Source organism: Bombyx mori, chromosome 17 (assembly GCF_030269925.1).
Source record: "Bombyx mori chromosome 17, ASM3026992v2".
NCBI classification, from domain to species: Eukaryota; Metazoa; Arthropoda; class Insecta; order Lepidoptera; family Bombycidae; genus Bombyx; species Bombyx mori.
Window position 1 is genome coordinate 11,399,614 of NC_085123.1, and position 27,114 is coordinate 11,426,727.

Sequence of the window (27,114 nt, forward strand, 5' to 3'; positions counted from 1 at the left end):
CATATAAATTGATACATGTAGTTAAATATATGACCATAGCTTTAGAAAAATATTACGCTTCAATATAATTATTATTCGATAAAATATATAATGTTATGTACATATTACAATTGCGTTGAAATAATAATTGAAGCGCAAAAATTACAGGTGAACGTGCGAGGAAAAACCTGTTGAAAATACGCCCAGAACATTTATTCTCCGTTGCGACCGAATTTGTCTTATTCTCTCCGAAATGGTTGTGTTAGTGGTTAAACATAAAAAACTAGGGTTTTACGAGGGCTATATTGGGATGTATTTGCTTTTGGAGAGTTGCGAATGTTCTTCTGAATGAATTTTATTCCGTTTTTCTTTGTTTGAATATGTTACGATGAGTTCATGATAATGTATTTATTACAGAATATGTTGGACGTTTTAGTATGATCGTTGAGTTATATTAATAAGTAAAAAAATTATATACGGGTTGACATCACCTTTTTTTTTTTCACTGGTGGTAGAACCTCTTGGGAGTCCGCCGGGTAGGTACCACCACCCCGCCTAATTCCGCCGTGAAGCAGTAATGCGTTTCGGTTCGAAGGGTGGGGTAGCCGTTGTAACTATACTGAGATCTTAGAACTTATATCTCGAGGTGGGTGGCGCATTTACGTTGTAGATGTCTATGGGCTCCAGTAACCACTTAACACCAGGTGGGCTGTGAGCTATGAGCTGTCCATCCATCTAAGCAATAAAAAAAATAAAAAAACCTACCATCATTCTACCGTGAGAAATATCAAAATTGGAGAAATGAATTTATAAGACACAGATATTTAATCCTTAACTAAATGAAGCTAAAGGGAAAAGGGTTTTCCAGAAATCTTCCCGATTATCTTTTGAACGTGACATTTTCCTCCTAAAGGTGTTTTATCAGCGTCCTGCTTCAATATACAATATAAAAGATGAAATTGTGCCGAATTCGAGGTTTAATAAGATAAGAATTTCCAATCTTCATCGAATTTCGTCCATCAGAGATAGCGCGGTGCCAAGAGGAGTAAATGCTTTGTGAAGTTACAATTTAATTTTTGTGAAACATCTTTGTTGGTATCTTGCGACAAATCAAATGACAATGAATTTATGGACACTTTAAGGGTTCCACCAAGTTTTCAGAGATACCATTCTTATAGATTAACATCAGTAAATGGATTAATGTTAGGTAATAATGCAAAATTGCTCAGCCCACTGATGAAAATCAGATAATAAATAAAACAGACTATGTGGCACTTATGTGATTTGGTGTATCGTGGTCTAAAAGCTTAAGACGCTCAGATTTTTTTTCTTTTTTTTTCTTTGCTTATGAATGGATGAGAAGCTCACCTGGAGCTAAGTAGTTACCGGAGCCCATAGACATCTACAATGTAAATGCCGGCACCCACGCTGAGATATGAGTTCTAAGGTCTCAGTATAGTTATAGTTACAACGGTTGCTCTAGCCTTCAAAGCGAAACGCATTACCGCTTCACGGCAGAAATAGGCAGGGCGGTGGTACCTACCTATTTTATTCATAATATAAGCATACACGAGTATGTACTTACTACCTTTCTGACTATAATAATATGGGCCGCGCATCAGCTGAGTATCCCTATTTTAAGACTGAGAAATCCGTAATACAATTTAGACTTCAGTTTCATGCCTCAATGAGGGTGATCGCATTCACGCTGTGATAATTACAACCGAACGGCGGACAGACCGTGACCATGTTCACACATCATAGCTATTAAAATTAAATAATAGTATACAACAGAACTTTGAAAAATAAGAAGTCACCACACGAGATATTTTCTCAGATTTTTATGCTTCTCCCGGGGTCATAAAATCGAAAAGTAAATTGCTTTACGGAAACCTATGAACGACACAATAGATCAGCCGGATGGTTCCAGAAAACCCATCTTCGGGGATAAATGACACAGAAAGCCTTCGATTTGGACATTGAGCTTCGACTGTGTACCCTTTGTATGAAAATGTTATTTGATGTGTTTTTGGTTTGTAATTTGTATGCAGTTTTGAGCGGCAATTACTTATATTCTCATCTTGTTTTCAAATGAACGAATATTTTAAAACAAAAAATGTACATTATTTTTGCAGTAATTTCTCCACATTATATTTTATTTGTATATTCACAAATTTAAAAGCCTATTAACTGTATTGTCTTGTTTCTTTTGATAACATCTGATGATCGATTCAAAAGTCAAAGTCGATTTTAGGCATTAACTTTTTTTTTTTTTTTTATTGCTTAGATGGATGGACGAGCTCACAGCCCACCTGGTGTTAGTGGTTACTGGAGCCCATAGACATCTACAACGTAAATGCGCCATCCACCTCGAAATAGAAGTTCTAAGATCTCAAGTATAGTTACAACGGCTACCCCACCCTTCGAACCGAAACGCATTACTGCTTCACGGCGGAAATAGGCGGGGTGGTGGTACCTACCCGTGCGGACTCCCAAGAGGTCCTACCACTAGTGATAAAACTATAATAGTATAATTGTTTTATTAATTATTTACGTTAAGCTATCATTTTTTAAATGTAAATATGTTAAAGTTCCTTCTATATGCAAAAACAAAAAATTACTAAAAAAGACAAGCCCGTTGAGTTTTTCTTTTTTAAAACTGACGAATTTTAAAACTGTCGGTAGAGTCTTGGCTTTCAACAAGTAAGCTATGATGAAATTAATTTAATAATTATTTCCCTAAAAACTTTATCGTAAATTGTATCGGCTATAAAAATAAAAACAATTTAGCCATTCTCGAGTGACACATTTAACAAAAGTTAATTCATTATTAGGAAACAGAATTCTTACAATTTCATCGTCTCGCATCAAAATTCTAATAAATCTTATTTCATTTGCCAATCAATGTAACTGCAAATAGCACACGCAAATTATTGAGAGTGCCGCGCGTAAAATGACAGTTGAGAACTGTTAACGATATTATCTATATATTTATAAATGAATTGCTGTTCGGCAGTCTCGCTAAAACTCGAGACCGATTTGGTTAACTTTGGTCTTGAATTATTTGTGGAAGTTCAGAGAAGGCTTAAAAGGTAGATAAATATGAAAATTCTCGGGATTAAATTTAAAAAAAATAGCAATTTTGTTTTTCCTTTGATGTGTCCCCCGTCGGACGGATTCCTTTTCTTTGTTTTATGTTTATTTTATACAAAATCTTAGGTATTTTGTTTATCGATTGAGGCACTACGAAGTCTGCCGGATCAACTAGTTAAATTATATAGATTTGGGCTACGAATAAATAATAAGTCGATTTGGGCAATATCATGATGACTATCACAGCTTACTGTCGTCATACAAACGCACACTTGACCCCAAAACCTTGTTCATCTGCAAACATCGATTCATTAATGTATTTTTAAAACATTATCTTCAAACATTCGATTACAATGTTCCGCTAGAGGCTGTGTGGAGTTAACATTAAAAAATAAGGACACACGTTACGAACTATGTACCTACAAATCATTCATTGTTTCAAAACTAATGTAATTCGCTTAAATGTAAGAAAAGTAATAAACAAAGCTTCATAATTACTGTGATAATAATTGTTTCAAGTTTAAATATTATTTAGAGTATAATATTGTTATCAATATTATTTTTTTATAACTATTGACATAAATCAGAATATTAAAATTATTCATTAAATTAAAATTTAGATTCTTAGTTTAGTAACTTACTAAATTTAGAATCTTAAACAAGATTAAAACAAAATTATTACTGTTTTAAACATGAAATTGTCACTACGTCGATTCTTATGTACTCATATACTGTACAGGTCTATCAAAACATCTAAAATGTATTTTATTCAATCGCTATCAACAACGGTCTTTGTAAAATAATGTATTATGGCAAATGTACTCTAAATTATTAAGAATTCAATATTCATTTACAGTAAGTGCTACCTATACCGATTAAGTTTTTTTTTTTACAGCTGCATATCGATAAGTTTACATCAATCAAACAGGTCACGGCTCTGGCAACCCGTATTTTAGTCTTTCCCTATAATTTATTGACACTTGAAAATAGGGTTAATGGTTCTTTTGGTCCTGTTTCCAGTTAAAGCTTAACATTTAGTTTGTTTAGACCGCTTATGAGTTCAGCGATTTAAATATTTTAATAATGTAACAAATATATTATGAACTTTGAAAAAAAGTAAACAAAGTACTTGCTGAAATATAAATTAGGTCCGAACAAATCAATTTAAAATTCAATAAAAAAATTGTACTGGAAATTACATTCTCATTTCTATATGAGATCTTCTCCGCTATTTCACCCGCGTTTAATACTATAGTTTAAAAACAAGGACCACGTGTCAGGAACTGGATTAAAGTGGGTATTGGAGCCCATAGACAACAAAGACGTAAATACCGCCAACTGTTGAGGCCTCAGTTCTAAATCTCAGTTTTATACAAGGAACGGCTGCTTCACTTTTCGAACTGAAACGCATTATTGCTTCGCTTCAGAAATAGGCACGGTAGTGGTAACTACCCGTGTGGGCTCCCAAAACATATAATACCACCAGTAGCTATGCGAATTGTAGTTCTTTTATTCTGGAATTAATTCGTGAACATTTGTTAAGTACGTATTTCATTAGAAGCATTGGGATCTAATTTGCGGGATTCGAAAATCGGTAAAATCGCATAGCTTGATACGAATACATCGTCTTATCCTTTAGGTCACGTACTAAGCGCATAACCTCAATGTTTGCTCATTGAGTGCTATCTCTTCCGATGTTTGGGCTTTTTGAGCATTCAAGGGATTTTGTCTATCCGACTCCACCATATCCTGCCGACTGTTTACAAAGCGTATTTCTTACATTTTACTACTAACTCAGCACTAAGAACTGTAAGAAGCGTTAAGAATACTTAGTCACATACTCATCTTATCAGGTTAAATAAAAACTCTTAAGGAAATAAAAATTAAAACTCAATTTAATTATTATAATGCATAAGGTAAGCTTCAGAATATCAATTCGCTTATTTGACCTCGATTCAGATGATCCTTTTGTTGTTTCGCTTCGAGTAGAACTATATAACTGCCTTGATGTCGTCTTTACAGCGCTTTTATAGCCAACACGACATATCTACAATTTTCCAGAACATTTCCGATAGTATTGATCGTTTCTATATCCGTTTTCGCTATTTGACAACAGATGGAGTTACTCATACCGGCATAACATTATTATGATCCTTTACCGTACCTACGCTTTCAAATCAAATCAAATCAAATCAAAAAAAATTTATTCAACATAAATGAAAGTACATACTTGTTGAACGTCAAAAGAACTACTGCCAATTCACAAGAACTAGCCTCCGTCCTGAGAAGAATTAGCAAGAAACTCAGCGGGCATGTCTTTTTTCTTTTTTTTTTTAAAATATTAGATTATTTTTGAAATATTAGATTTTTTCAATTTTAGAGATTCAATTTTCAAAATAAATACCGTTTGTTCTCAAAAATGTAATAAAATCTCATTTTAATTAAATTACTTCACTCCGTACCATATTATTTTCATAACAGTAATGGTACTGTACGAATTATGGAATTCGTCTCCTTTATTAATTTAGAAAGCTATTTGGCTGTGATTGTATCAACGACATCATAAATTAAATTTTGCTCGTACAATATAATTTTATTGTTTGCCATTAAATTACGACGGCAAGGATTCTGATATTTTTGGCATTATTGATTTAATTTCGTGTTCGTCTTAATCAAAACTGTTGATCGACATCAGCCTATTTCTGCCGTGAAGCAGTAATGCGCTTCGTTTTGAAGGGTGTGGCAGCCGTTGTAAATATACTGAGACCTTAGAACTTATATCTCAAGGTGTGTGGCGCATTTACGTTGTAGATGTTTATGGGCTCCAGTAATCACTTAACACCAGGTGGGCTGTGAGCTCGTCCACCCATCTAAGCAATAAAATAAAAGAAATGTGTAGTTAATCTAATATTAAAAGAAATGTGTAGTTAATCTAATATTACTACAACTAACACTTTGTATATATTTGTTAGTATAAGCCGGCAACCCGCTTGTTGTTTAAAGCCATATCAAGACAATCTTATATGAGAGTGGTCCGACTGACTAATAGTCTACTGGACCACTTTAGATTAGTACCACTGCCGTGGCTATTTCAGTTGCAGCTGACGAGTTTGTCGGCGGATACCGCAAACTGGAAAATGTGTCTAGGGCGGTCCTAATAAATTGATAGGGATAATTTGCGAGAAGCAATGGGTAGTAGTGACGCAGATTGGGTTTAGTCTTTTAGCAATGGGCAAATATGGGCCGATGCTAGGTGTAGATCGTTTTTGAGAAGGATTTCACTTTTAGCAAAGTTAATTCGATAGCGGACATCTTCATTGCGCTAAAGTAAATTTTATTTGGGTTATGTACCTAGTAAATTACATTTTAGATTTTTTGTAATTGCTAAAGCTTTGTTCATATTTTGTGGTAAAATTCAAGAGCATCGGGAATTATAAAAAAAACGGGGCTCGTCATTTTTTTTAAAAAAAAGTGGTTTCATCTTAATTTGTAATTTTTTCATTTTTAATACAGATTCAAAAGGTAAGTTATTGAAAAAACAGAATGCTCTTTCATTAATTCCTATTTGAATACCCGAGATCGTTTCGTTATTACGTAAAAAAAATATTTTGTCTCTTTTATTTTTAATATCAAAACCTTACTTGTCTGAACGCGGCACTTATTAAAAGGCACTCAAGCAGAAAAGGCCCAGAAATTATTAGCAGAGAAACGCTTGTATACTGGATGAACCGTTCTCGAACACTAATTAATAGTTTTTCCTAAAACAATAGCACTAAAATAATCACATGAATAAACCACTATTAATTTATGTGCTTCAAGCATAGTCTGGTAACCCTGTAAATTATGACCAACATAACCTCTGAGTTATATGTAAAACTTCTATAAATTTTTAATTCCGTGTTTTTATTGAAAATTAGACGGTAGTTAGCATAATATTGAAATGTCGACGAAAGACAGTGGTAAATTGTAGTTGTAGTATGAGAAGCGTCGAAAAAAAATTAAAATAAAATAGTAAACGTGAGATTAAAAGCAAAAGTAGTTTAAATTATGCCCACAGCTCGCAAAAATCGAAGAAAATCCTGATGAAATGAGATTCTATTTAAGCTCATCACTTCTTTCTCAAAATAGAGGTTATGATATACTATATAACATCAAGTCGAGGTTTTATTGGAATAATAAGAGAGCTTCCTTTTAAATTGAAACGTATGCTTCGCAACTAACATCGTAAGGACGTTTTGCTGGCGACTAAAATTAGAAGGACATGCGTAACATCGTATGCAAACTGTCATGTTATTACATCAGTGATTCTGCAAAATAAATTGTATAGTATTTTGAAAAGTTTTTTTTAATGCGTTAGTAACTGAACAAGATCAAGATGAAATCAACGTGGCCTAAAGGATAAGACGTCCGGTATATTCGTAACGAGTAAGGCGACTGAATCGGTGTTCGAATCTTCCGGGCGGGTACCAATTTGTCACCACTACCATCCGTCTTGGACATCATGCGGGGACTTAATAAAATTAAGTCACATGATGTCCAAGTTTCAGTTGTATTTTATAGCAGCTCTCCCACCCTCCAAACTGGAACGCATAAATTCTTCGCGGCTTAAATAAGCAGGTTGTTGATACCTGTACTTACAATGCGTCCTGCCACCAGCAAAAGCCCGTTAGCGATCGCAGTAACCTGCATTAATACTCAGAGAATGCAGGTGTCCTTTCTCCGGCAAATTCCTTGGTATTTAAGATACCCTAGGGATTGTACTATTCTTGGCTGACATCGCACAACCATATTAAACAACATTATTCAAAATATGTTTCTACTTGATAAAATTGCTTTTGGTTGCATGAGTAAATTGATTTCTCAATTGCTTACTCAAAATACTGTGTAATCTAGTATATAAAATATAGTAAATAATATAATATATAAAAATACATATATTATAGTATAATAACATTATAAGAATAATGTTACCGGCTAATAATATGACATGTTATTAAGCGTTATTATTTATAAAATTCTTAAGGTTAAGGGCCGTGTGTGCACAGCTAATGGAAAATTTATCCGTCTTCGAGTAAAATGAGAAAAGTAAACAGAGTTACAAGGATAATTTTGTAAGGTCAACCGTAAATAATTTCGTTTCATAGGTTTTTCCTATGACTGTGATTGGAATAGAAAATATAAATAATAATAAATAAATAAATATTTACTAACAATCACGCCACGTTAACTGGTCCCGTGATAAGATCGTAAAGAAATTGTGTTACAGGTACCAGATAACGGAAACAAATGTAAGATTTTTATTATACACATACATATATTTAATATACATCCATAGCCCTGGAAAAGACATTTATATTTATCATACAAATATCTCCCCTTGGCGGGATTCGAACCCGCGACCCCCTTGTGTAGTGACCATGTCACTTACCACTACACCAGACGGCCGTTATAAATACTATATTAAATCAAACGAAGCGTATTATATTATATTTGCAACTAGCAAGTCTGTATCATTGAAAATCATCAATGTACTTACTCTACGAGTAATATTCAGGAACGAGTATGATAGAAAACTGAAACAAAACTGAATTAAAGCAAACAAAAATGTTGTAGTTCATAATCGCCAAAACATGTATATTACGATTCTTATTTTATTTCTGTCCAAATATTTTTAGATACATTACTAATATTATGTGTACTTAAATATTTTGTATAGTGTTTATTGAACACAATGTAATGAAGGCAGGTGCTTAAAAAAATATCAAAATGTTATTGAGATTTCTTGTTTTCAATTAAAATATAATTGGAAACAATTTTCCTCCCCACATTTACAAGAATTCTGTAACAAAAAAGAAAATGTAATACATGAAACGGGTGAAAATTTGGTAACAACTTTTTCCCTTTTTTTTTTCATTAAAAATCATACATTTTGTTAGTACATATTACTTAATGTTACTAACTTAAAAAAATTAAACTTTAAAATCTGACTCCATTTATTACTATTTTTTGGGTATTTTATAAGTGCCAGCTTCAAAAACTTATAACTAGCAGTTCTTAGATCTTTCTCGTAAAGATGTTCAGAAGATTATGATCGAAATTCAACTACTGAGCGAAATTAGCGGACGTTTTTTTTAATTGCATACACGGGTGTGAATGAACGCACGTGTGGAAGGCTTAACCACGGAGGGAAGATCTTCCACCGGGCGGGTGATATTGCTTGGTAGACCGATAGTCCAAATGTTAATGTGTTCGGAACTTATCGTAAGCGAGATTCAGGCATCTGTCAAATATCTTGTGTTGTATAGCTACTGCCACACACGGTCTACCTAGTGGTTACCGAGCCCGTAGACACGACCACCTGAATGTCACCAACCACCTTGAAATTTGAGGTCTATTGTCTCAATTGTATACTAATTATGCTTATTACAATATCTACGGTTGGATTTTTATTACACGATGCTATTCTTTCATCGGAAGACATTCGTGAACATGCGTGTACTTTTTATTTGGATTACAAAAATTGGTATATGATTGCGGAATTTGAACAGTAAAGTATCATAGTAACATCAGTAATAGCATGGTTTTTGTGTCTTACAAACAATTCAATGCGAGCGCTGTGATTTAATGAATATTGATAACAGATTGTTTTTATTGGGCTAATGAATCTGAGAGGCTTATAAATTACAGAAATAAATCAAGGTAGTAAATAAAATTTGTATAGCACTGACCTTTAGAGCGCCATCTGATCAGAAACAAAGTTTATTGGCTATCGAGTTATAAAAGGAACATTAGCGGACGTGACCGCGACCCTAGTGGCTACTAAACTGGGTAACCCGATCTGTAGATCGCAAGCAGATTGTATCTTTCCTCTTATAACTTTTCCGTGGTATCGCCCATCTTTTTCCTTTTATACAAATTAAAATTAACTTTTGTATATCTGTCCCGTATGTGTCCCAACACCATCATCCGATGGTGTTTCTATTTTGTACAGTTATTGGCGTTCCAGGGAATATTTTCGTCATAGTAGCATCAGCGTAAGTGATTTAGATTTTTCATACCATTGACGATGATCATCGCGGAGCGTGAAGGGTTTAATTAATTTTATAAATTTTATGTTTATGTTTTTACAAACGTTCATTTGCATTATCCTAAGATAGAAATTCCCTTGTGTTGATACTAAAAACAAATATGCGAAAAAAAAAACACACAGCTTGAACGCCTAATATCTATACATATAAATAAAATTGGAGTGTATGTTTGTAATATTGAAATAAGCGCTTTTTGCTACATGCATATGAATATATATACGATATATACACCGAAATTACATTTATTACAATTTTTGTCTGTCTGTCTGTTCCGGCTAATCTCTGGGACGGTTGGACCGCTTTTGACGGGAGTTTCACTGATAGCTAGCTGATGGTATAAGGAGTAACTTAGGCTACTTTTTTTAGACTAGCCTCGCCCCGCGACCCGCGGTCCGACAATAACCGGGGTAACATCGCGGGACTCAGCTAGTCTTCAATAAAGGTACTGACTGGGAATCGATCCTGTAAGTATATGGGTGCAAACGGTCAAGAATCACTAGCGTCTAATGAAGCGAAGGAACATATCTTTATCGTTCAATAGTATGCATTTATTTCATTACATTAGACAAGTGGGCTAAGCTCACCGCGCTCCTGATGGTATTATAATTGATTACACAACGTCAATGCCACCACACACATTAAAACACGATGTAAAAATATCAATTGTATTTTAAAACCACTGTCCTATCATTTAAATCTATAAAGTCAACTCTGCCATTGCCGGTCCCAAGCCCGGATGAGAAAAGAGGAGGGTTGAGTAGAGCTGGACATTCCTACCGTAAAACGTCAACGCCGAGCACTGGGCGGCGGGAAATAACCCAGCCCCCGGATACAACCAGAGACCCGGAGCGGGACCAGTTTGCCGTGAAGGACGTGGGAACCCACCACAATTACATCCCAAGAGAGTCATGGACAGAGAAACATTTAAACTGTTTCAAGGCCATGACCACGACCCTCAGTAATGAGGAAACCGACGCAAGGAGGGAGGTGGAGGAAAGTGTGGGAAAGATCGTACCTGAGAACTGCTGGTCAGAAATATTACTGCTACAGACAAATTATTACGAAGAAGCTATTTTTTAACGTAACTCTGGTAGCAAATTCGTATCTTCTGTTCGCTATCTATAGTTAAGATATTCTGATCTAAATATGTTAAACAATAATCGACATGCGAATCTTAAACAACATCTAGTGAATCAGGTAGGCAGCAGCTTGGCTCTACCCCTGGCATTGCTGACGTCCATGAGCGACGGTAACCACTCACCATCAGGTGGGCCGTACGCTCGTTCTGCCTACACAGGCAATAAAAAAAACAATCCTTTTTTTTATTGCTTAGTTGGATGGACGAGCTCACAGCCCACCTGGTGTTAAGTGGTTACTGAAGCCCATAGACATCTACAACGTAAATGCGCCACTCACCTTGAGATATAAGTTCTAAGATCTCAGTATAGTTACAACGGCTACCCCACCGTTCGAACCGAAACGCATTACTGTTTCTTTATTGTCCTTGTAGGCAGACGAGCATACGGCCCACTTGATGGTGAGTGATTACCGTCGCCCATGGACTTCAGCAATGCCAGAACAGAGCCAAGCCGCTGCCTACTAAGCGCTGTAAAACTTCTTAAAAACTTCTTAAAAAACTTCTAAACGCTTTCTTTTGATTTTTCTTGCATTTTCATGTAAAAGCTGTTGCTCAGCTTCTTTAGCTCTTAAATCTGCGAGATCGGGCCGCTCGAGCGGACTACGTTTTGTCTATAAATAATTCCGGCAGCAACTCCCGGCGGGAAAAATTGAGGCAGGCGAACCTTCTTACTTGTATAAAGCTTCGAAGCCTCCGGAGACTTAAACTATCGTTTATAATTTACTCGCTTGAAAGATTAATTCCGTCTATACGTGGACTCGAAGGGCCACGAAAAAAGTAATTTGCAGTAAAATCGTATTAACGCTTTATAGACTTCCACACAGCTCATGATGTTCGTATTTACTGATAATATACATCGAGGTGAGACGGGTCATAATTTGCCTCGGAATGAGAGATTCAAGTTTTATGGGTGTCTTTTTTGCTCGATGGAAATAAAAAAGCTACTGCCCTAGATTTGGGATGCGGTTGATACGGTATGTATACTATAAAAGTAGAAAGTACCGAATCTGGAGTTTTACCGATTCAGTCGTCGTGGCCTAAAGGATAAGACGTCCGGTGCATTCGTGTTGAGCGATGCACCGGTGTTCGAATACCAGGCGGGTACCAATTTTTCTGTTGGAATACGTACACAACAAATGTGCACGATTGACTTCCACGGTGAAGGAATAGCATTGTGTTATAAAAATTAAATCCGCAAAATTTTAATTTGCGTAATTACTGGCCATTTCTGCTGCCTTTTTTCTGCCGTGAAGCAGTAATGCGTTTCGGTTTGAAGGGTAAAGCAGCCGTTGTAATTACACTGAGATCTTAGAACTTATATCTCAAGGTAGGTGGCGCATTTACATAGCATAGATGTCTATGGGCTCCAGTAACCACTTAACAGCAGGTGGGCTGTGAGCTCGTCCACCCATCTAAGCAATAAAAGGAAAATTGAGGCGATGAATTTTGTAACGAACAAAATAAATAAAAATTGATGTTCTTTCAATATTTGTTTGTTGAGTTATGTGAACCAATTTTATTTTCAATCCACGATGTGAAGTTATGAATGATCCGATCACCAGTGGTGCAAGAAGCTTCTAGAATGGAAATCGACAAAATCATTTTACTTGCTAACTCTAGTAGGCTTGTAAGGAGGTTTGATATACCCGACGTCCATGCAACCAGCAATGTAAAATATATTAACTAACCGTGGGCAATACGCACATACATCAACTTAACAAATCAAAAATCTTTTTTATAATACATATAACACGAATTTATGTAGGCATTACAATACTACGACTAGTTAATGTTAATTAAATCAGATATAAAGCTCCCAGCAATAGGAAGACAATAAATCAATTAAAGGCGCCTAAGAATCTGCGTGGTCATTAAACTGATAGTCAGAAGCGCCACCTCAACGACAATATTTCACTATTAATTTTACTACATTCGAAACATCAGCAGTTTGCTACAACAGCTCAGTTCGCGCGTCTATTAAGCAATCTCACAGTCATTTTAATATGAGGCATAAAACGTAATTCACTTTGAAGATGATCCGATTTTTCATAAAGATAAATGTTATGTATATTTTGTGTTAGTTCGCGAGGGACAGAGGAAGACATTAAATGTGAAATATGATCGTTCATGCTGATTGGCTTTCATGTTGCGGATGTATGTAAGTTGTTTTCTCATAAACGACTTACAAAACATTTATTTATTCGTAATGCAAAGACGGAATTATAAATGCCAATTACGATTTCATTTGTCGAATTAATTTTTTTTTTTTTTTTTTCGTAGATGCGCGGACGATCTCACAGCCCACCTGGTGTTAAGTGGTTACTGGAGCACATAGACATCTACGACGTAAATGCGCCACCCACCTTGAGATATAAGTTCTAAGGTCTCAGTATTACTGCTTCACGGTAGAAATAGGCGGGGTGGTGGTACCTACCCGTGCGGACTCACAAGAGGTCCTGCCACCAGTAATTACGCAATTTAGAATTTTGCGGGTTTGATTTTTATTACACGATGTTATTCCTTCACCGTGGAAGTCAATCGTGAACACTTGCTAAGTACCTATTTCATTAGAAAAATTGGTACCCGCCTGCGGGATTCGAACGCCGTTGCAGCGCTCGATACGAATGCACCGGACGTCTTATCCTTTAGGCCACGACGACTTCAAAATGTGAAGAAGTCCGTGTATAAAATTGTATGTAATTCATTATTTAGCTTCTCATTATTTTTAATTTTAAAACTAAATTTCTATTATATGTTAAAAGACTATGCCTTGTGGTTTCACTCACTTTTTAAACATTATATTACTTTGGTACCCAAAATTGCCTCACTCTGCCGCCCTAATTATTATTTGTAGGTACCATGTCTGCGCATAAAATCAAATTGACGTGGTTCTTTTTGAGATACGTAAAACAAACATACACAGTTTCGGATGAATGTTGTACAAATTACATAAAATAAAAATCCATGTTAGCGTACAACGGCTTCATAAGAAGCATTAGATTTTATCTTCACTTAATCCATTAAAAACCGTATACGGTAGGTAGGTAGTTATCGATGTGTTTTGTGTAGTTCGACCGTTTTTTGTTTTGTACGATTGAGTTTAAATTCTAGAATACTAGGTTAAATAAATTCCTGAGATTTTTTTATTTTTTTATGGCACAGGAGAATGAACCAGCTCACAATCCATTTGGTGTTACTGGAGTATATATACATCTCAAGGTGAATGTCGTACCAAGCGCGGTGAAGCCAGAACATCCTCACGAGGGTGCTAATAGAGATAGGTAAAAAAAATACCTACTTGTGCGAACTCATAATACGTCTAGCACTAGTATGAGCATCGTAGTTTCGTTTCAATATGCATTGCCGGGCTAAACAGTATAATCGATACATAACTTAACGGCCGTGTGGTGTAGTGGTAAGTGACATGGTCACTACACAAGGGGTCGCGGGTTCGAATCCCGCCAAGGGAGGATATCTGTATAATAAATATAAGATGTTTTTTCCTGGGTTATGGATGTAGTATATTAAATATATATGTATGTGTGTTATAAAAATTTTACATTCATTTCCGTTATCTGATACCTGTAACACAAGTTCTTTATGAACTTATCACGGGACCAGTAACGTGGCGTGATTGTTAGTAAATATTTATATTTATTTATTTATTTGTAGCCATACATTAACGGCTTTTACGGTGAATTCCATACGATAGAACAATGAAAACATGATGTAACATTGTCTATGTTGTAAGCTCTGTAGATGAAGCATGATTCATTAATGTATCATCATCTCATTCATAATATAAAATGTATGAGACAAAAACAACAAAACTTACTATCAATCTGTATTCTGTAATCTTCTGGAGAGTACAAAGTTAACGACAAGGGGTTGGTATGGATCGCCATATTATCTAATCTCCAGTGGGCCTTGGAAATGAGCCAGAACATAGATTAGCGAACCCCGAAGGCGTACAATTCGTAGCGGCTTCAAGTTCGAATCTTGAAATTGATAACATTGGTTCGTGTTTCAAACACCGCAAAATTATTGGTAGCATATTTAAAAAAAAAAAACAACTTATATTCTTGAATCATATTTAAAAATAGCATTCAATACCGAAAACTCAGTAATCGATTCTTGTTTTTTTGATAAATAAATAAACGTAGTTTTTAATACAGATAATTCAACGTCATATTTTGTTGTGCGAGTCAAAACAGATTGGACAATGTATGAATGTTCAATGGGTTATTTTAGAAAATTTTTGAGAGCTGTTGTAAATCACTCAATTTTGCTAAAACATAATATTTGGACTTAAAGGAAACCGATCAACAACTTCGAGATCGCTAAAATCAAATAGGTACATTACATAGAAAACATAGTTGTTGAAAGTTCTTCCTGTTGCACATAGAATATACCCGGAGACTGTTCTGGACAGATCGCCGCTTAAAATGCTCTTAATTTATTATACAAAGGCAAAAATTCGCTATAGTGATTTTGTTTACTCGATGATTTTTGTACTTAATATACTTACATACTTACATTTTAATATAAATTAAAATTAACACGAAAAGAATAATAATTACAAAGCAGCTCTAGAAAATTTGTTATTAAAATTTTTAATGAATAAAAATTGATTTATTCTAATATTCAGTCAGATTTAGGTCTACCTTTTTCTGATGATAAAAAAGTAGTTCTACGCAATATTAAATTAGAGGGGCACACGAACACAAAATTGTAACTATGCCTGAGGCCTTAGAACTTATGTCTCAAGGTGCGTGGCGCATTTACTTTGTAGATGTCTATGGGCTCCAGTAACCACTTAACACCAGGTGGGCTGTGAGCTAGTCCACGCATATAAGCAATAAAAATATATTAGATAAACAACTAATATGAATGCCTTTGTACAATATCTACAAAAGGCATATGCCTTTGTATATAATTTTCCTATTACTCTGTACTATGTCTTCTTTTTTGTGTTTACATAAATAAATCAACAAATAAATAAATGAATATACAACAAAAAAAATACCAAGGTTGGTTCCGTTACCAAGAACTAATATCTGTTCGGTTTGCGTACCGCTTACTCGTAATTATATATATTTAATGATAATGATAAATAAATATGATAAATGTAGAACCACATCATCAGCAAGGGACTTTGAACGACGGTCACAGCAGGACTTTGTTTGGGATCTTTCATAATACTCCCTATTTTGTATTAAACTTCCAAACATTTGCTATGAAATTTTGTAATATATCTGTTACCGGAACTTATTGTAAAACGGAGTTGGTTAAATGTAATTTAACCTTAAATAAATTTAGAAACATTCTCAATATATTTATTCCCATTTACGTTTATATTAAAAATCGATGCGTTCCTATATACTACAAAACGGCTCGACCGTTTTTTAAAGAATTTACAGATATTCTTCAGATTTATCTACCCTATAATTATGTGAAGTTTGATTGGCATCGGATTAAAGTCCAATCATAGATCGGCCAGAAAACCCGGCCCGGTTCGACTAGTTGTTAGTGATATTAACTTAGTACTTAAATGTGTCTTCATTTAAGGTAGTCATCGGCTTAATTTTAACTATGTTCATTAGTGACAACAACCATATTTTCTCAGTTTAAAATCTACCAAAGGCTAGAAATGTGGAAGTAACAGAAAATAGAGTAGACCGTATATATTTATTTAAACTAAGCAGTTCTTTATTAACTAATGTAATTCGGATCAATTAAAAAGTACATATCCGATGGTAGGACATGGTGAGAGTCTGTACGGGTCTGTAACACCGTCTTTCAATTTTTGCTTCAAAATAATCATGCGATTGGATTTGGTAGATGAGATGTTTCACTTTTTTTTAGAGGAAGATTCTAGAAGAAGTTCAATTGAATGTTACGTCTGAAGGTGGTCAGTGACATTGGAGCTGTTACTTCCTCGCCTTACAGTAAGCACTTGCCACCAAGCAGGTCGTAAGCTGTTGTAATTTACACTTGAACCCAAAAAAGCAGTAACATTTTTGTTCAAATTGTACATTAGTCATGGAATTAATACATTTCACGTATTACAACGAAATTCGGCGGTTGTTTTACATCCACTGTGTTATATCCTCACCAGTTTCCATTACATATTAATGCGATACGTATCGGTACATTAATAATAACTTATGCAGTAAGCTCCGTTTGGCTGAAGCCGAGTAATGTGCAATTAAATTATTCAATGCACTGTCATAATATCTACGAGACGATATATTTTAGAGCCCTCATTTTCTAAAGCTGGAAGGAAATAGAAAAAGCATTTTCGCTCGCTTTCAGGATTTTACAAAAGCGCTGGATGCAACAAGTAAAGACCGCGCTGACTGAACGAGCTTTCTCAAGCTCGTTTTAATCACTGAATTTTAACCTTAACCTGTTTTTGTTTCTCTTAAATTTTATTAATCGTTTTAAATAATTATTATACACCATTTTAAAAACATAGTCATTTTTATAATTAAGTTTATATAAAATAACAACGACTTTCATGAGTATAATAAAATTATTATTTCGAAAAATATGTGATTCGTATTTTTTTGTTAACTTTAAAATTAACTATAGATAGTACTTAATAGTTCACAATTCAGTTTATACTTAAGATAAATAAATAAAAAATACATACCAAATAAAAAGTCGCAAAAAATTCCGATATGAAAGAAAATTCAGTAAACAGGAACAGGATACACTGTTAGTCACTAGTACACTACACTAGTTACAATGTGCATAGGTTCGTGATTCGCGCGTTGAAACAGGAACGCGCGCGGCGTCCACAATGGGCGGAGGCGACGATTGAACTGAATACCCAGGCAGGGTTCCCCGCCCTGCCTCCCCTGTACCTGTAACAGGTATAGTCCCCCATACATCCAGAACTAAGTAGCTGCTATTGATGGACAAATTGAATTGATTTTTGCGCACCCGATTACCGTGTATGCGCCTCCCGACTATTTTCTTCATATATGGATCCCGGAATCTGTTAGCGCTCGTAAATCTCGTGCTAACGATAAACATTGACTGGGCTCGCGGGATCTGCTGAAAAATCTTTCGATGCGCTACAAATAATTGCGTAACACCTAAATCAGTGTCGGTTCGCGATCAAACCGAAAGAAATATTTAAAATTGGATTAATAAAGTCCAAAGATTTTTTTTTACCCTAACACTAAAGTCATATACATTTAATTGCATTTTACCATCTACATCTACCAATACATGAAAATCTTGCATCGCTATAGAAGTTTTCAAATTCTATTCCACGAAATTCGTGTAAAGTCGTACCATGAATGCACAATCCGAGCTGTAGAGAGCATAATTACATTCTTACATGCTCCGAAAGCTTGTCTCCCGAGAGCGGCTTTTTCGGAAAATACCGAAATTCGACCATTTAAAGTTCTACTGTTTTCAGGATTGAATGAATTTGATTATACAAGTTAACGTTCATCACCTTATACTTTATTTTTAATTAAAGTCTCTTCTTATGTTTTTCAAATATTTAAACGCCACATTTTATGTTTAACCTTGTCCTTTTGCACCAATTTGGGTTTTAATTTGCTATATCATAGTGAACGATTTATAGATAGACTCTCGGTCTTCGTGGTTTTTGGAGCCCGTAAATACCACAATGCAAATGTTATTGCCCAACTTGAGACATTGATGGAATTATTTCTCAATTAAATTTTAATAAAGGTGGGATTCCGTAGGCCACGGCATAACGCATACGACAGTGACGGATGGCTAAGGCAAATACTTTCCGGACGTCAGTTACCGTTGTATGGGTATTTAATGCGCAGAGAAAATGAAAATGTGGTCAAAAGGAAAGGGTCAAAAGGCCCCGTATATTAAAGTAGATGGCCATTTTAAGTGAGGGCATTCTAAAAACAGATGCCATAGCGCGCACTAAAATACAATTAAGGGATTCGTTTCTCTATTTTTCCTTCATAATGGTCTTGACAGAGTGGTCTTATTCGTTATATAATATTACTTTAGAGGAGGCAGTTTTATGGATCTTAGAAAGAGAGAGAGAGAGAGAGAGAGAGAGAGAGAGAGAGAGAGAGAGAATACACTTTATTGCATACCAAAACACAATTTACATTCAAAAAATAATCACGATACATTTGTACAATAGGCGGTCTTATCGCTAAAAGCGATCTCTTCCAGACAACCGTTTAATTTACAGAAATTCTGGAAAATATAAAAATATAGCAGGTATGTTGCGGTGTACTATAGATATATTTATATTATATATACTATAGTTATTATAGAAAATATATACATACAATAAATAAAATATATACCGTTTACATATAATATGAAAGATATACTAATATACATACTTACATACAATACATACTAATATACTTACATACACATAATACATCAACAGTATGGAAATAATAAATGATAATGCAAACAAACAGCACTAAGCAGATAAGTAGTGTTCCTTCACCATTCTTTAAACAGTTTAAAGTTTGAGCACTTCTCACTGCATCCGGCAGAGCATTCCACAATCGAACCGCCTGGACGGTGAATGAATTATCAAAGAATGATGATGAATGCACCGGCATTTTCAATCTCAGGCTATCCGATGATCTCAAGGAAAAATTATGCGCATCACCTAGGAACTCGAAATGTTCTTTGAGATATGTGGGGGTATGGGGCTTAAAGAGAGTACAGTATAGTAATGAAAGGACATGAGTATTGCGGCGAAGGCGAATTGGTAACCACTTGAGTTTAGTGCGAAATTCAAATACATGATCATATTTCCGTAAACCAAATATGAATCTTATGCAGAAATTTTGTAGCCGCTTAAGTTTATCAAGTTGTGTTTCAGTTAAATCAGTTAGATCAGTGGACAATAATTGGAAGAAGGAGAAGATTGTGCAAGCGCAGTTTTAGTAGCAGTTGGAAGAAAATTTCGGAACCGTCTCAAAGATCCAGCTGATGCAAACACCTTCCGGCTAACCTCTTTTATCTGTGCGTTCCATGAAAGGTTTTTATCAATTAAGATTCCTAAATTTTTCACAGTATCGCTGATAGGAATTTGTGCGCCATCAAATAAAATAGCCGGAAGCTGCGACCATTTCACTTTCGAGCACAATCTTGAACTACCGACAACAATGACCTGTGTCTTCGACGGGTTCACCCTCAATCCATGCGAATTACTCCAACGGGATAATATTGATAAATCATTATTCAGGATCTTACCCCGCCATCTCTCTGCTAGACGTTATTCTACTGCACTGATTTTAACGAGGCCCCCTCTTATTAGTCCTAATTTGGTCTTGTTTCTCTAGATTATTTATACACATGGAAAATATATTTGAAGCGTCCTGATATACTTTTATCGGTGCCATCCTTCATTCAAAAGTATAACAAGTACAATTTAAAAAAAAAAGTATTTCCATGATGAAGTTGCAACACATTTTGTAAATTTCCACAACTGATATAAAGCGAACCTGTACCGGTCGATGATAACCGGTCTGCTCATCAATACTCTGAGAACTATTGAACCAATAAACACCATTCGCCCATTTACACACTTTAGTCAAAGAGCTAGTGATTCTGACTGGTGTGTAGTGTGTATCGGGTCATAGTTAGATTCAAAGCTGAAAACCGTATCTTTATAAAAATGCATCTAGCATTCTGGGTCAAGCCGTTATTATCTCAAATGTCTATATGTCCAACCCTCATAGCATAGGCGTATTAGTCTGGACTAATTGAATATTGGAAGTTTGTTTGAATTTTAATATTAATCACGAGCATCATCTGTGCAACAAAGTATATAATTAAGAGAGCGTTTCTTCAATATGTTCCCGAGATTCTGAATTATATCATTGAGCTTGGCCAGGTGGTACCGCCTTATGAAATATTGTCCGCAATTTGGTGGATCCACATTGTTTTCCTCTGATTTTGGCTTCACTGTTACAAATTGTCTTATTTAGATAAGAGTTTCTGCTCAATAAGATAATATGATTATTAATATATTTATATATACATAGTGCATATATAATGCAAACTTAGAGTACATTGTGAGTATTGTGTAACTCATACCGTTAATGTTATTTTTATTATGTCAGTCTAAGTTAGAAAAGATACAAATACTTAATTTTTGTATATAAATTTCGCTGGGTTGTACAACTCAGAACCCAGAAAGTCCTAAGTTGACACGGGACATCACAATGTGAATGTTTTTTTAAATATTAGAATTATTATACGACAGTGACATACGAGTGCTCTAGGAATTGTTTGAGATGATACCACTGAAGTAGGAAACTTAGATGATACCATACCAAGAAAGGAAGGAAGGAAAGGAAGAAGGAAGAAGAGATCACTATTCTACATACATATTATTATGTGTCATCAAGGAATGCGATATTACGTCTATATAGCTACAACAAAATGTTTCAATTAATATTTTACTTCAACTCGGTTTCGTTACGGTCTCTTTGAAAATTGACTTAATTAGTCGGAATATTAATAAAGCCTTATAGTGCAATTAGTCACTCAACAAAGCAGCTTACGCGTGGAAAATCAGGTACGTATTCCTTCACTGTATGGGGTTAGAATTCCGCATATTTGCTCAACACATTTCGACTAAACAAACACGTAAACATAATACGCTCCAGATAATATATTTGGCTTTGAATTGTTAAGCACTTGTATTCAGAATGGGTATGGTATTGCTCGGATGGGAATTTCTTGTCGTCGTGGCCTAAAGGATAAGACGTCCGGTGCATTCGTATCTGGCGATGCAACGGTGATCGAATCCTACTTGCGGGTACCAATTTTTTTAAATGAAATACGTACTTAACTCAAGTTGGGTGGCGCAATTACGTCGTAGATGTCTATGCGCTCTAGTAACCACTTAATACCAGGTGGGCTGTGAGCTCGTCCAAACATCTGACAACTCTGACAGCCCACTAAGTTTCTCGCCGGATCTTCTCAGTGGGTCGCATTTTCGATCCGGTGGTAGATTCTGCGAAGCACTGCTCTTGCTAGGGTCAGTGTTAGCACCGGTTCCGGTTTGAGCCCCGTGAGCTCACTTATACGTTAGGATGAAGCTGAAATAGCCCTTCAAGGCTATCAGCATAGGTAGGAGAGAAAAAAAAAGCCTGGCATTATGATTTAACTTATAAACGTATATCATGGACGCGCTATGCAGTCTCGTGCTCATGAATCGAGACTTCTTGTCGAGCCGTTCATTTCGATATCGAGTCGAGGAAACTCGCTCTCGCCCCCGTCAATTAAACGCCCAGAGTCCCGCAAGGCTCCGCTCTTTCCCCCTGACTATTTAGTTTGAATATCAACGATATATCCCGGTCACCATAGACCAATCTAGCTCCCTTTTTTATTTATTTTTTATTTATTGCTTAGATGGGTGGACGAGCTCACAGCCCACCTGGTGTTAATGGTTACTGGAGCCCATAGAAATCTACAGCGTAAATGCGCCACCCACCTTGAGATATAAGTTCTAAGATCTCAGTATAGTTACAACGGCTGCCCTACCCTTCAGACCGAAACGTATTACTGCTTCACGGCAGAAATAGGCAGGGCGGTGGTACCTACCCGCGCGGACTCACAAGAGGTCCTGCCACCAGTAAAAAAGGAGGACCGAGGACCTCCCTTCGCCGAGGAAACGGCTATCTACTACTCGTGTAGGAATTAGTCGCTAATTCATCGGTGACTATACAGTAGTAAGTATTTAAACATAGCCGTACAGGTAAAAGGTGTATCTTGTTTGCCTTGAAGTCAATAAACATTCTATGTTATTGAAATACATCTAATATTGTTAAAGCATTATAATGTGCGGTAGGCAGCGGCTTGGCTCTGCCCTTGGCATTGCTGAAGTCCATGGGCGACGGTAACCACTCGCCATCAGGTGGGCCGTATGCTCGGCTGCCTACAAAAGCAATAAAAAAAATATGTTAATTCACGACACAGGCGATATGAGTATGAGTATTGAAAACACATTTTTTCCACATAAAAATCAAAAGATATAAAAGAAAGCTGGTTTAGAAAAAAAATAATGTAAACACACATAAAGTTATTAAACGTCATAGAGCTTTAATGGGATGAAGTAGATTATGTGGTCGTGTGAACTGTTATATTCACTAATTTGATGTTTTCTTCGGCTTACACGTGTAGTCACAGTAGCGTCATTAGCTGTTTCTGAGAAGATTCACAAGGATGGGTAAATCAAATAAAATTGCTGGATATCTTGGGCAAAATTTTATTGAAATCTCAGACTAACAACGACGACATTTATTGGCTAAAGTTTTCCGAATAAATAGATGGGGTAGTCATTTTACTATGACATGAAATAGCTTTTATTTAACTTGTGCACTCTTACTCTTCTACTAGTGGTAGAACCTCTTGTGAGTCCGCACGGGTAGGTATCACCAGCCCACCTATTTCTGCCGTGAAGCAGTAATGCGTTTCGGTTTGAAGGGCGGGGCAGCCGTTGTACTGTTACAAGTGAGACCTTAGAACTCATGTCTCAATGTGGGTGGCGGCATTTACGTTGTAGATAGATGTCTGTGGGCTCCAGTAACCACTCCACACCAGGTGGGCCGTGAGCTTGTCCACTCATCTAAGCAATAAAATAAAATAAATGTACGTACGTAACTGAGTTCATAATGTATAAAGGTGAAATTAAACTAATTAATATTTTTCTTACTTTAAACTGCAAACTAAAGATAGAGTGCAAGAGTTATTTAAGAAGAATTTGAGAAGACATTGAGAGTAAATGAGTCACCATATCAAAACTGAAATGGTCATGCAAATATTAAGTAGATTTTTTTCCTGCCTTAACTGATAGCCTTGAGAGGCTATGTCAGCGTAGCCGGGTGAGTAGGTGAGCTCACGGGGCTCAAGCCGAAGTGTTGCTAGCACTGGTCCTAGTAAGAGCAGTGCTTCGCAGAATCTACCACCGGATCAGAAAGACGACCCACTGAGAAGATCCGGCGAGAAACTCAGTAGGCTGTGTCTATGGGATAAGTAATTAGAGATGAAGTGTTTAGTGTAGCATGTTTGACCGACAAGAAGGGGATTGGGTGAAATTGACGACCTCCTTTTCGTCCTGAGGCTACGTTAATTGCAAGAAATGCTTTGAAATTACGGAACATCAAGATTGACAGCGTTTTTAGTATACACCCAATCCCGTCTTATGCACTTAGACGTGCACAAGCCAATTGCCACAAAAAGGTATAAGATACTCAAAGCGCTCACGCAATTAGAAATACTAGAGGTCCCGCAGTAGTCGAAATTCGACTATAATTAATTGGAATTGTAAGTTTGTACACTATTATGATTGTATTTTATACTTCTATAATCACAAATTTCGCCAAGACTACACTGAAAAAAATATTAACAACAATATTTAATCTATTCTCAATCTGACAACAGACGCCAAGAACAAAAGTTTGACAATAAATAGTATGCATGCGTGTGTGCGTCAAATACATGATATGTAGTGTGTGTAATGTTTTCTTTATTGACTTAATGTATCTTTTATGCATTATTTTGAAAAAATATTAGCATTGTGCACTTCTTCTCTATATTCTCTATAAGTGTGCAAAATTTCATACTCCTCCGTCCGCGCAATTTTCGTAAAAAGGGATACAAAGTTTTTGCTTCACGTATTAATATATAGCTATGTTTCGCTTTTGATTTTTTAAACGAACGTAAAAGGAATTGTTTTCGTTTCCTGGAAAAGTATGCTTAGATTAAAAATGCTTTACGTAACACGCGGAACACACGTCACGAGAAAAGACAAGTGTAAAACAACAACCACCTCGTTCGTTGCGAAACGACATGTGTAATTGCGGTAAGAACATCTTGTACGGAGCGCTGTCGTTATCCGTGTCTCCGCACAGAAAGGTTTATTTCAGCAAAGGTTAACACGATTATTAATTTGCTTCACAAAAACGTTTTGCTTCGTGTAAGAAGTTGAATTTCGTACAATGTCATTAACATGATAATGTGTTTTTTTTTTTTCAGTTTTCAGTAGACGATGATGGATTTGATTCCAGGGATTGAAAGAGTCTCTTCAGGGTTGTCGCTTTGTGTTGCTACATTGAGATACCACTCGAACCGTATCTAGGCTGGTAAGCTGTATGGAGTACAAGCCCCAATATCTTGTCACGGTGCTTGGAGACCGTTAAGTTTCAGTGCACCCATAGGGAGATTGATACTCGTACTTTTGATTTGAGTTATGGTAATAAAATAAATGAAACTAGATGATGATTTTTTGTTATAACGCCATCTTGTTGTCTCTTTAAAGCGGTTAGTTGCCCTCAATTAAGCAAAATAGTATTATTATTCGCCAATAGATGTCGGGAAGAGTTGATTATTGAAAACACGAATAAAACAAAATTTTCTGAAAATAAATCGTGGCTAGATCGATTTATCGCCCCCGAAATCCCCTGTATACTAAATTTTATGAAAATCGTTGGAGCCGTTTCCGAGATTCAGATTATATATTAATATTTTAAATATTAGATTCACATTATACAAGAATCGCTCGTTTAAAGGTATAAGATGCGTGAGAAATAACACATTTGTAGTGGTATTTTATCATTCGAATTATCGTTTTGCAGCTTACTTTTTCTAAGTTATTTTTCGAATAATAAATTCATTTATGTAATTAGAATAAAATATTGCGAAAGACACATAACTAGCACTAATTACTAAACTAATTATGGGTAAAATCAAATAAAAAAAACACTTTAATTTATTCGTTCGTTTTATAGCCTTTTCTTAAATAATTAGCAATAATACTGAATGTATATAATTACATTATACTTAACAGGAGAATGTAAATAATATATTATACATATAAGCATACGAAATAATGAAATCTGGTTAAATAATCTACTTTTATAATGCGTAGTAATAGTTGCATAAATATGCTTATTTATTGGTAATATTTTAAATACGTGACCGTATTCTGTTTTCATATGAAACCAACTGAACATACATAATAATATATAATGCATGTTAGAAATATGTCCACAACAGACTCTGATGTACTATTGCAGAATATACAATAAAACCTGCCATTGTCTATTTTTTTCTTTTTTTTAATGCTTATATGGTTGGACGAGCTCACGGACCACCTGGTGTTATGTGGTTACAGGCTAAGTTTTTAAAGTACAATGGCTGCCTCACCTCGAACCGAAAAGCATTACTCCTTCAAGGCAGAAATAAGCACGGTGGTGATATCTACCCGCGCGGACTCACAAGACGTCCTACCACCAGTGATTACGCAAATTATAATATTACGGGTTTGGTTTTTATTACACGATGTCATTCCTTCACCTTAGAAGTCAATCGTGAACATTTGTTAAGTACGTATTTCATTAGAAAAATTGGTACCCGCCTGCGGGATTCGAACCACTTTGTATCGCTACATACGAATGCACCGAAAGTCTTATCCTTTAAGCCACAACGAATTCAAAACTTCAACGACTGTCACTTCACGTTTCGAGAGAGAGAGAGAGAGAGAATACACTTTATTGCACACCAACACAATTTACATTAAAAAAAACAGTCAAAAAGCACATACATTTGTACAATAGGCGGTCTTATCGCTGAAAGCGATATTCGAATTTGGTTGAAGGGATTCGATTGTTTCGATTCCATATTCAGGCTCCAGGAGAGCTTTATGTGACATTGTGTACTAGGTGAACAATTCTGGAAAAGAAAAGAGACGGCAATAATATTGTTGATTCCTATCATTAATAAGATTCAAATAATATTTATAAAAAATATTTTATAATACTTTTCACG

At 35.6% G+C, this 27,114-nt stretch overlaps 1 protein-coding gene across 2 annotated transcripts in view; it reads right to left on the reverse strand.

Moving 5' to 3' along the window:
- The window catches only part of LOC101744910 (voltage-dependent T-type calcium channel subunit alpha-1G), a 187,666-nt gene extending 169,381 nt beyond the window's left edge, over positions 1-18,285 (reverse strand). Inside the window, exon 1 of one of the 2 annotated variants that reach the window (XM_062673401.1) lies at positions 17,954-18,285. The gene's annotated coding sequence lies outside the window, so the exon portion shown is untranslated. The remainder of the gene's footprint in view (positions 1-17,953) is intronic. The other variant, XM_062673402.1, reaches the window with a different exon arrangement.
- Positions 18,286-27,114: the final 8,829 nt, after the last annotated feature.